Source organism: Metopolophium dirhodum, chromosome 8 (genome assembly GCF_019925205.1).
Source record: "Metopolophium dirhodum isolate CAU chromosome 8, ASM1992520v1, whole genome shotgun sequence".
Lineage (NCBI taxonomy): Eukaryota > Metazoa > Arthropoda > Insecta > Hemiptera > Aphididae > Metopolophium > Metopolophium dirhodum.
Window position 1 is genome coordinate 31,645,836 of NC_083567.1, and position 12,607 is coordinate 31,658,442.

A 12,607-nucleotide genomic window follows, 5' to 3' on the forward strand; every position below is an offset into this window, starting at 1 on the left:
TGATTAAAACTAAAAATGTTTCATGCATTTATGCTAATATATGAATAATTGGCAACAATAATTTATCAATTTGTAAACATATGTTCCTATAATTATAGTAAATTAAATTAAGCTATTACCTAAACAATTCTAAAAAAAATAACACGAATCTAATAGGTACATTAATTATGGTATATCTAATAGGTATATAAATGTATATCAGATTATTATAGGTTCATTGAATTAATTAGTTATAACTTATAAAATGTAATGTATACCTAGTACATTTATACAGTAATACCTATGTATATATTATATTACACAAATACATTTGTAGGTGCTGTAAAAATGGGGGGGAGGGCTAAGCCTCCTAAATATTCCATCAATCCCTAAAAAGCTATTTAGTTGTGTACATGTGCAAATATTATTTAAAAAATTGGAATTTTTCAAAAATAGGTATAATATTAAGTTTTTTATGCAGTAAAAAACAGCAAATGAAAATCAGCGTTAGGATTTCGAAATATTTCATGTTACCTTTATCGTTAAACACACTGTATAGTAATACTATATAATAGTACCTACTACTTATAGCCTATAAGCTATAACCTATTCAGTAGTAACCAGTAGGAAGGTACAAACTACAAAGTAAATTTTAAATTAATATTTTTAAATTAAAATAATTGCACCATCCCAGAACTATTATAATTTAAATTGAAAATAATTTTATTATCATCGATTTAATAAGATCTATCATATTGAGCAAGTACCTAATTAATATTCATAATAGAAAAAAAATATTTGGTACTTAGGACAGTTATTATTCCTTAAAATATTATAACCTATGCTTAAGTTTTTAGTTATTTATTTCATTATAATTGTGATTACTTACTAAACATTAGTATTATAAAAATTATAAAGCCATATCAAAATCCACGTATGATTATAATATAATTATTATATTATAAAAGTGGGTCTGTACATTTGAAGGTCAAAATAGTTAGGTCAACATTATTATCATAAGCCTTTTAGTATAAAAATGCTTACGGGCTACAGTGATACGGTGTTGTATAGTATTGTACGGTTATGAACTTTATAAGTAACATAAACAGTGTAGTATGATTTTCATTAAATAAATTATATATTATAAATATTATTACTGGAATCTAGAAAATAGTAATATACGTAGTCTGATAATAATTGGTACCTACTTGATTATAATTCTATATTATTATATATCAATTTATTATAAAAATATGTATAAAGTTTAATACTATTAATACGTTTATTACCCAGTACTTATAACAGTAAGTCAGTAAATCATAAGCGCAACATAGCCCTCCAAAATAAATAATTCAATTTATTAATAAACCTTTAAAAATTCAACTGTACCTAAAAAATGTAATTATTTAATTTTTATTTAAAGTTTATAATTATTTTATATTGCCTAAATCTGATAAATATGGTAAATCATTAGCTGTACCTATGCCTGTACCTATTAGTTTTAAGAAAACGATTTTTGTCAGTATATTGGTAAGATTATTATACATAGTTTACAGTATATGCACTCATAGGTGGTGATTGGGGGGGCTTATGGAGGCTTAACCCCCCCCCCCCCCCCCAAGAAATCGTCAAGCCCCTCCTTTTAATTTTTAATTTTATATAATCTTTTAAATATTGTATCCATCTATAAGTAAAACTTGTAAAAACAACTCCTAATAAGTAATAATAATAATAATTAATAATTAATAATAATTATTATTAGTATTTACATTATTGTCAAAATATTATTAAGAAACGTAATATTTTATTTTGAGGATTTTATTTTTACAGAATTATACATAGGTAATATAAAACAAAATATTTATGTTAATGTTTAAATTATAATATAAATATTAAAATAATTCAAATTGTATTCAACAGGTTTATATTTCAAATTTGAATATACATTGATTTTTAATTAAATGTTTCTTTTATACCTACATGGTTTTTAATTTTTTTTAATGATATAAATTATAAGTATACCTGTACTATAAGTATATATTTGTAATTAAATATTTATAATGTGGTAATTACACTAATTAGCGTTTAAAAAATATTTGTTCAATCATCTTCAATCATTTTCATGTGGTTGTGAGTAATATTGTAGTCTGGGGATTTTTTATTCCGATTACCATAGGCAGTATATTATTTATTATTGTTGAAAATGAAACTTGAGTAACTAACATTTTTTTTTTGTATAATTTTTTTTATAATTTTAAGTGAATATTAGTTGCTGCCCCCCCCCCCCTCCCAATATTTTAGCCCTAGTTGTGCCTCTGCAGTAAATGCAATAATTAATATATATTTTATACTTTTAAGTTTTTAGAACTAAAAGTGACTACTTAAAAAATAGTATTACCTTGAAGAATTATGGATTTGATTCATCATCAAAAATATTATTTTTTTAAAATAATACTAATACGCATATACTTAAAGTTAGATAATATGATTTATAACTCAAAATTCGATTTAAAATATTCATGTACTTACTCACGGGTACATGGTGATTCTTTTAACAGTAAACACGAAAATAATGTTCGAAACTATTAAAATTTTTTTACATTTTACAAATTGTGTATTCACTAACAAATTTTTAAAAAATACTAAACATAATTTAAAGTAGGTAACATTTTTGATAAATAAATATTTTTTTACTATTTTTTATCTTTTTTTAGGTTTCTTACTTATCTTGATGTAGGTATAACAATTCAAGAAAAATATTCTGCTTGAGAAAATGTATGTTCTCATTCATAAAAGTAAAAACGTAAAATAGCAAAAGATATAGATGTTGTCTTGTAATGATTAATGACTATTAAAATAATTATTTATGTTGCAATTTATGTTAATATGTTCTATAAGTATTTTTTATTTGAAACAATTTTGATTCATTATAAAACCACCACTTTAGTTCAAATTTACCTTATTGAAACACAAAAAGATATGGAAGTGGCGATTTGCCGTATTTGTCCATCACACATTCACTCACACTTGTATCTATACCTTATAATATATTATTCTTGTACAATCAAGTATCGATAACTTGAATTTTTTTCTTGCATCTTGAAGTGCTTTTAAAATTTTTTTGAGGTATAAAACTCGAAAAATACTGAAGTAAAATTATTTGTATTCCCCTTGAGATTCGAGTAAGATAATATAAAATTTTTTTTAATAAAAGCCATATATAAAAAATAAAAATAAAACAAAAACATGTTATTGGTTTATAAATGAAAAACAATTTTAACTGGTAAATATCTATTATGTAGGTTTGTAAACAAATTTGTATAGTATGTCCCTTTTATTTTTAATATACGCCATAATAATTAGTTGGAAAAATAATATCTATAATAATATTATACCTATACTATATTATTCTATAATCGTTGTCGGAAATGAATATTTTTAAATAAAAAAATAATAAAATAAAAACATGTTATTTGGTTTGTGAACAAAAAACAGTTTGAACTGGTAAATATTTATTTTGAATAGGTTTGTAAACATATTTGTAGTGGGTCCCTTTTATTTTTGATATACGCCATTCATAATGATTGGTAATTACTAATTATATGAGAAAATAATATCTATAATAATATTATATCTATACTATATTATTCTTTTATAATATTATAATATTATAACCTGTTTATCTGTTTACTATAGCTAAAAATCGTTTTTGGAAATGACCTTGATGTTGCAAAAACATATTTTTTTATTTGGTTGTTATGAACAACTTACCGAATATCATAGAGTTAAAAGCCTACAGCTTGTTTTTTTGCATTTATTATAAATATATATACATTGACACTATTCGAGGTCAAAACTTAACTGTTGTCTCACTATTGTCGTACCTACGTCACAAACGGTATACATCAACAAATGCGAAAAATCTAATTGATTAATATTATACTGTTTATGTCAACAATTTAATGTGTTTATTTACTATACCTACTTTAAAAAATTAATTGGATACGTTATTAAATTGCATTTTTTTTCTATTTTTTAAATCATATCTAAATAGTTATGAGTCAGCAAAATGCCTTTTAGTAGTTCACTGTAGTTGTTATTTTGTTTAAAGGTCAAAGAATCACTTCAAGTATCTACTCTACTACTGAAGTACTTACGTACTGAAGTAAATATTTTTCAACAAGATCAATATTTTTTATACTATTATAAATATTTATAATATATTATTAATACCAAGACTAAATGTAAATATGTGTTGGTTTTACTTTGCCTAACGGCTGGCAAAAGTGTTAATATTATAGGTATATTTAATTCTAGCCTGTTAAATTATTTATGAAGTTTCCGAATAAAATATTTTTTTAGATTTTGAGCTGTCCGATGAATGTGTTGATTTTACAATTATATGTGTTTTATTTTTGCGCCTATCATCACCTTTTGGCTTTTAGAGGAGTAAAAATGCTTATATAACGCAAAACGAAACAATTAATGCCACCGACATTAGTTCTGTATTACAAAAATTAAATTTATTTTTTCCATTTATATTATTTCTTGGAAATATTTGTATTTAATAATCATAATAATTTATCTTAACGAAAAATCTAAGCATTATAGACTATAATAGTATACCGGTCATTACGGCATTACCAATTAAACATTATTGTTACGTTTTTAATATTATCGGTATTTTATTTATAGTAAAAAGAAAATATGTAACATTACCTCCTGACCCTAGTGACCCGGCATCATATTATTATGACGCCTATTGCGCAGTAAATTTTGTTAAGAGTTAACCTATACGTTATACCCACGCATAATATGTTGTTTCTGTCTTACTAATGCATAATATTATAGTACATTTTACGAGATGAATTTACTCAAATATTTTTAATATTAAAGTGTGTTGAATCATTATCAAATACAAATTTCAAAGGCAAAATTATTGTGCAGGGTACTTCTTGAAGTATTCTTGATATTTTAATTTTGAGACATTTAAAATGCTAAAAAATTACGATTTTAAAATGCTCATAACTTTCAGAAATCTTTAAGAAAATATTCGATATAACCTAATAAGTGATAACGATTGATGTTAGCATATATGTTAGATACCTATAATATACCTTATAGTTATTGTTTGGTGGCCATGGTAATTGTAACAATCATAAAAATTGTATCAGAAAAAATTAGTAAAGAAAAAAAATCCAGTACAAAAACATGTAAAAATATGGGTGAGCATGATGCTTGGTGAATTAATATCACCCTGTATATTAATTGTATAGGTATCTAAAATCATTATTTGTTAATAAATTAGTAATCAGCGTTATTTGCCGCTTGCCCACTTTAGTATAATTATAGTAATATAGAGTCATACAGTCATAAACTATACTACTATAGGTAAGGTACCTATAAATTAATGACTAATGGCTATACGTTTGTTTAAGTGCGTAACACCTATATCATTGTAATATATATTTTATGCACTATGCCAATAATCAGTATTATAATTTATAATATAAATATAGAAAACAATAGGTGTTCTATACAGATTATATAATAGTATAGTCAATGTCGGATCAACTGGCGGGAATCCAGTAGTACTTGAGTGTATCCAACAAAATATTAAAAAATATGTTGCATAATAATTTTTAATATTTCTAAGAATGTTTACACTATAGGTAGTGTCTTTTTTGTGTACGCAAACTGAGCAGTATTTATCCTATTGTATACATGCCGTGTAAATGTGTAAAAATCAAATCACGTCGTATTATTGTATTATGCATAATATACTCTGTAACATTTAAATGTGTACAATGTGTATAATTATTAAATATTGACTATAAATACTATTAGTATTATAGTATTTATAATCAATAGTGTAATACATAATAAACTCTGTTAAAAATATTATAATTACTCAATTATATATATTTTAATATTCTTTAGAAAAAGGGATACAGACCATTTATAGTTATAAGTTCAGTTATAGGTAGTTATACCATTTTAGGTTTTTGAACTAACACATAATATACTATTATACTGTGAGTGACCTATAGAATAATATAAAATTGTTAGAAAAAAAATGTGATCTCAATTAATTTTAATTAGGTAACCCGGTTTAACTAAAATCTGTCTTGATTATTTTTCAATACATATATTTTACATAATAATTAATTTTAGAGTTAAGAATTTGGCTAATTATGATGATAGCAAATTTAAACAAAAATTAATTTTTGTTAAATTATGACTTTTTTGGATATTGTACAACGACTATAAGTAGAGTACTAAGTAGTTAGTAGCATTTATTATGAGTAGTATTTATAACTGATGGTATAGTAGATATACTATACAGTCTATAATATAATATATAGATTATAAATCACACAATCCGACATAATTTTTAAAATATTTATGATGGGTTGCATAAACAATTTATTAAATTTTATAGTTCACTAAAATTTAATAGACCAATCGTGGGTCACTAAATCTTGTTTGAGGGACCATTTATTTGGGCGTCACTGTTTTCGGCCAAAATGTACCTTTCCCTTTTCGGCCAGTGTCAATTTTCGGCCAAAACATACTGTTCCTTTTACAATTAAAACAACTGAACTTAACAATTTTTATATTTAATTAAATATGATTGAATCCAAAAATGTGATTTTTTGATAAACATTCTTACCTACAATTGAGTGAAAAAATAATAAAATAAAATAATTGGCAATAAAATGGTTTAACATATTATTAACTTAGTCAAATAAAATAACAATTAATTTTTGTTTAAAAAAGGTTTCTATTTTTATTACCTTTACTCTTCAATGTAAGTTTAATTTCGTTCATAGTTTGTTATATTTTACTATCGTAATTATTATTATATACCTATTCTTATTACCTATAAGTGTTATATGACTATATTAATTTTTATTCGATTAATGTAAGTAATAACATTGATTATAAATACTAATATAAATATATAATATAATCAATTGTAATAATAATATGTTATAACAGTTTATTGCCAATAGTTTTATTTCTTATTTTTTTCAGTTTTTTACAGTTGTAGGTAATAATGTTAAAAAATCACTTTTTTGGATACAATCGTATTTAATTAAATATAAAAATTGTTAAGTTCAGTTGTTATAATTGTAAATTTTAAAGAAAACTGTAGGTGCTGGCCGAAAAGGGAAGGGTACATTTTGGCCGAAAAGGGGGCCGCCCATTTATTTAGGTCACTGCCTCACTATTGTTTTGTGCAACCCGGGGTTAGTGTTTAACTAGGTATAGGTACTATACTGCCACTATTAAATTTCTGCAATCTGTATGTATGAATTACACTATATTTCTATACTATATAGATTCTAATAACCAGTGTCTAGTTACCTAATAATAATAATTGTTCACGAATATTTGCTTTGTAGAAAAATATAATATTTTATGTCGTATGATTTTGATTCTTTTCTCACAGTTCCGCTTTCCACTTCTTCTATGCCCCTTCGACTATTATTGATTATAATTTATAAATTATAAGTTACCTATATTAAGAATGTGGTACGTTAAATATCGTTACAAAATATTATATACCTACAATAGTCAATGAGTTAAACTCAGATTAACCAGCTGTTATGGTCCCGGAGATGTTAGAAATTGTACAATAATTGTTGAAATTGTGAAATATTTTAACTGCCTATCAAGTATATTCTATAAAAAGTAAAAGATATAATATTCTAGAACAACTAGTACAATAGTACATTTATCAATTAATGTGTAATATTATAGGTTGAACATACTTTAATCAACACAACACAATATAATATTATATTTTTATATTGTAATTTGTAATACATTGTATGTTTTTTATTCTTTAAAATGACATTGAACGAGACTAGAATTGAACAACTAACAAGTATAATATATAATACAATATAGGTATAGCCGTAGAGGTATAGATACTATTTTGTTCTTCCGGTACACTTCACAAGGTGATTAGGTAGGTAACAAATTCTCAATATTAAAAGAATTAATTATCAATTATTATAGGTGCCTATCCTATTATTTTGGCATTTTTATTAGATTTATAAAATTATCCTATCAATAATAACGTTTTATTTTATGTTTTAAAGAAACTAATATAACATAATAATACCCATCAATATTTAATCAAAAATATAAAATCATTAATATCCAGGTCCCAGAAAAATCATTACGTATATTTGATTCATTAAATATTTAATAAAATTGTACCTAATGGCTACATAATAAATTATACATTTCTGATTTATACTAACGTATTAGAATAACGTCTAAAATATCCCAAAAATGATATGGATGGATCCGATATGCTCAGTTGCGTATATTATATAACGCCACTGAGCATCTCCATATCCGGTACATATTAATTATTTGTATCACTATTTAGGCCAAATACATTTTTAAGGAACCGGAGGGTTATAATTATGACTTATACAATATACATACACTATGCCATCATTTTTATTTAACCTGATATTTCACTATGGGGCATGGGCCATGACCCAGGTCCCCCTCCACCGGATACCTCAAAAATATACGCCACTGGAGATGTTACGAAATATGAGTTATGAGCAATGAGCTGCATTGATGACTTACGTATATCGAGGAACGGTATTTTATATCTACCTACCCATCTTTATTTGTCACTTTGTCACTCATTTATTTTTGTTCCTTTTTTTAGTTAGGTGTTATTTAGTATTAACTATTAATACTTATTACTTATTAGTTATACACTATATAGGTACAATGGTACATAACATAAATGTATTATGTATAGTATACACATAAGCACCCGCAGGTTTCAAATAATCGCACTGCAGGTTCTCCGAGTAATTTACTTCACAAATCGTTTATAAATTATTTTAGTTTGGATTTTGAATTATTTATATTTAACCACTATAAAAATAATAATTATTCAACAAATGCCTGCTTTCAATTTGAAAACCTAATCTTAAATAAATTATTTTCATAGCTGCATGTTAATTGTTAATATTTTTTCAATAATTCATATTTTATAATAATATTAAATATTAGGTACCTATCCAACTGTTATATTGATTCAATAAAACTTTTATATAAAAAAAATAAGCATATTGTGTTGTATATGTATACCATACCTCCCGAGGGGTTGTGGAACACATTATTTTAGCACCCCCTAACTTTACACCTAATTTGCATTTAACAGTTATACACTTATACTTATACAGTTATACGCATACCATATATGACGTATACATATTATTTACTTTTAAGTTGTGTTGAATAAAACACAAACATTTATTAGGATTAATAATATTATACGCCTATCCGACATCCGTGACTACACCTACCGGCTGTCTATTGTCATAGGCGCAACCATAGGGTTGAAATTCTGGGGGGCTAACAAAATTATTTATTTAAAATAACCCATAGGGGGCTTATATCTAAATCAATAATGGATAGTTTTGGTGGGCTAAATCTTAGTCAGGGGGCTAAACCCCCCTAGCCCCCCCTAGTTGTGCCAATGTCTATTGTACTTATATGAATAATATTTATTAATGATTAAAGTTTCTACTTTCTTGGTATTCCTATCGGCTATCACATTAGGTAGGTATACAGTTTAAATTTTTTTTAAAACGTCTGAATTGGTTAAACCCGATAATACCCGATACTATTTGTATGCACTATACATACAAATATAACGAACCTACGAACCCACAATAATTCGAAACTATTAATTAGACCTGCATTTCTAGCAGTTCCTAATTTTACTATGACTTAAGTCTAAAACAGGGATTGAATTAATGTATGACTTGATTTTAAATTTTAATAGTAATATAAGAAAATACTGACGATATGTAAACAATTGTCGTTCCTGTATACGTAGTTACAAATCTACCTACTTCTCATGTTACCGCTTTTGTGCCATCACCCCCTCAAAAGTGTAATCACAAACCAACAGATATTACATAATATACAGTCGAGACGGAATAACTCGAACCTCGCGGTAACACAAAAACTTGACGACTCGATTTTTTTTCTTCGAGTAATGTTAGGTTAAATTTGAGTTTGGTACCTATATCTCGAATAATAAATATCTCGAAGCGATTTTTATCCCTCAATTTTGAGTAATCGTGACTCGACTGTAATGTATATAATATATACCTAACTACAATTATTATACAAAATAATACAATTCTACAGCTTTCAACAGAATTAACAAAATTAATTTGAAAATAAATTATAGAGAATCAATATATTATCTCAGTATACTTACCTATTATTATATGCAGTGAATATTATATTATTATTTATAGTTGTTGCTATGGATAATATGTTATATAGCTAAACCATCTATGTGACTTTTGTTGATGTGTATTTTTAATAAATTCATTAAAATTTTTTTACAATTAAAAATTAAATTAAAAATATTTAGGTATTAATGTTTCAAATTTTTTTTTTTAGAATGCTGTAATCAATTTTAAGTCATCGAACACACTTCACTGTAGGTAGTGGTAAGTACCTACTCAATTAAAATTATAATAAGTATATGATTAAATAAAATATATTATTTGTATCTTTTTACCATAGGTAGGTTTGTAGGGTATTTATATATGATTTTCATACTTTTTAAATGTTTTATTCTAAAAAACAGATAAATGTTATTAATTATTTATAATATCATATCTAATATCTTATTAGTTATCGGTTTATCACTCATCTTCTTCAATGATGAACACTTCGTTTATATAGGTATAATATAAAATTATAGGTACCTAACTTATTATATGTTAATGCTTAAAATAAAAAACAAATAATCAACACTTAAAGGTATAATTAGAAGATATTATAGTAATTAATAATAATTTCTTAGTAAAAACATTACTCATTAAAACTATAACTTTCTATAATTATGTTTCTGTAACACGCACAGTATCAAACTATCAAAATATATCTGTAGGTATTCAGTAACATAAAAAAATATAAGCTAAAACTGCATAGTGCTAGTGCATAATAATTATTATGTTATACTTATTAGTTAATAATTATTACCTACTCAATATATAGTATGATAAAATTATTTGTATGTTTGCCTATAATATATTAATATGGCTCTATGTATAATATAACCAATTGCAAATCAACTAGTCATAACATTCTATAGTCGTGTTAATATTTCTAATAAATAATAATTAATAATATACCTACTTATTATAACATCTAATAAATTGTATTCCGTATCTGTTTATTAAATTACTGAATTTATGATTTAATTTACAAATTACAATAATAGATTGATTGACCCAGTGGCGTAGCCAGGATTTTTTTTCGGTGGGGGCTGATCAACTTTTACACTTTTACACATTAAATACGTACTAGCACAGATAGATAGCTGAAAAGTGTTAATGCTTATGGTACATTTTTTAATATTTTAAATACAATTTAAGACTTTTTGAGCGACTATTATAGACCATTAAAATAATTTTTAAATTTTCTCAACATTTCGGGGGGGGGGGGGGCTGCAGCCTCCTTAGCCCCTTCCCTGGCTTATATGGCTATATATATATTGGTTTTATTGATTATACGTATTATACTAATGTTTAGTTTTAGCATTTTAGTCCTGTTTTGCGGTCTACTATTTATACCTATTTAAATAATATAATCTATAAATTGTATATTGTATATTTTACGATATAAAAACGTCACCACTTACCAATATTATATTATATTAGACATATATTTTTCACAACTTAAATTTTAAGCCTGTTATCCCTAAATCGGGCTATATGTACCTACCTATATATAAATAGGTACATTTGACATTTTTTGCAATATATAGATATATATATATATATATTATACAATATACCATATATACAACTCTAATAATTGTATTTATATAATATATACCTATACGTTTTATATAATATGTTTAGGTGTCTTAATTAAATTGTTGCTATATCTATAATCTAGGTGAGCAATTTTTATTCTGTTCGTAAATATGAATACTGTGAAACGATGTCGTTATTAATTTACATAACATACCTACCAACTTTTTATAGGTCTAGGTTAGATATAATAATATGTACAGCTTACACGCGTACCCTATAATACATGTATAGAAACTACACACGGAAGATGTGAAAGTAGGAAATTGTACGTCAGCAAATCGTCTACACTCTACATAATAATTATGCAGATATAGCATTCACCAATTGTCAATACATTTTTTACCAATCGGCAATTAATATTTATTAAAATTGAATTCGGAAAATGATTACCTACTCTACTATAGAATCACAAACATTATTAAAATTTGTGATACGTAGTTTTTTTTTGGTATATTTGTAATTTTGTATGATCAAAGTTTATCTGTTGTCTATTTATTACTCAAATTAATTACTCAAATAGTACAATAGTTATAACCGGGGCTAGGATGTTTGTAACCTTATAACAGTTATAAGATCTCAAAAAAAATGCCTGCAAATATGGCCAAAATATCTATGTGACCATGTCCAAACAATCATAATATGATATATGACTTTTTAAGATAAGTTAAAATACATTGTATTACCTTTAATATTTTATTACCTGTACTATGCCCTTTTGGCAATTTCACTATCCATTC

General features: G+C 25.1%; 1 protein-coding gene across 6 annotated transcripts in view; it reads left to right on the forward strand.

Moving 5' to 3' along the window:
• Nucleotides 1–12,607, forward strand: part of LOC132950067 (phosphatidate phosphatase LPIN3) — a 30,676-nt gene that overhangs the window by 866 nt on the left and 17,203 nt on the right. For 4 of the 6 annotated variants that reach the window (XM_061021280.1, XM_061021278.1, XM_061021274.1 and 1 more), the window contains exon 2: nt 10,444–10,493. The exons of 1 other annotated variant lie outside the window; for it this stretch is intronic. The gene's annotated coding sequence lies outside the window, so the exon portion shown is untranslated. The remainder of the gene's footprint in view (nt 1–10,443; nt 10,494–12,607) is intronic. One more of the 6 variants, XM_061021276.1, reaches the window with a different exon arrangement.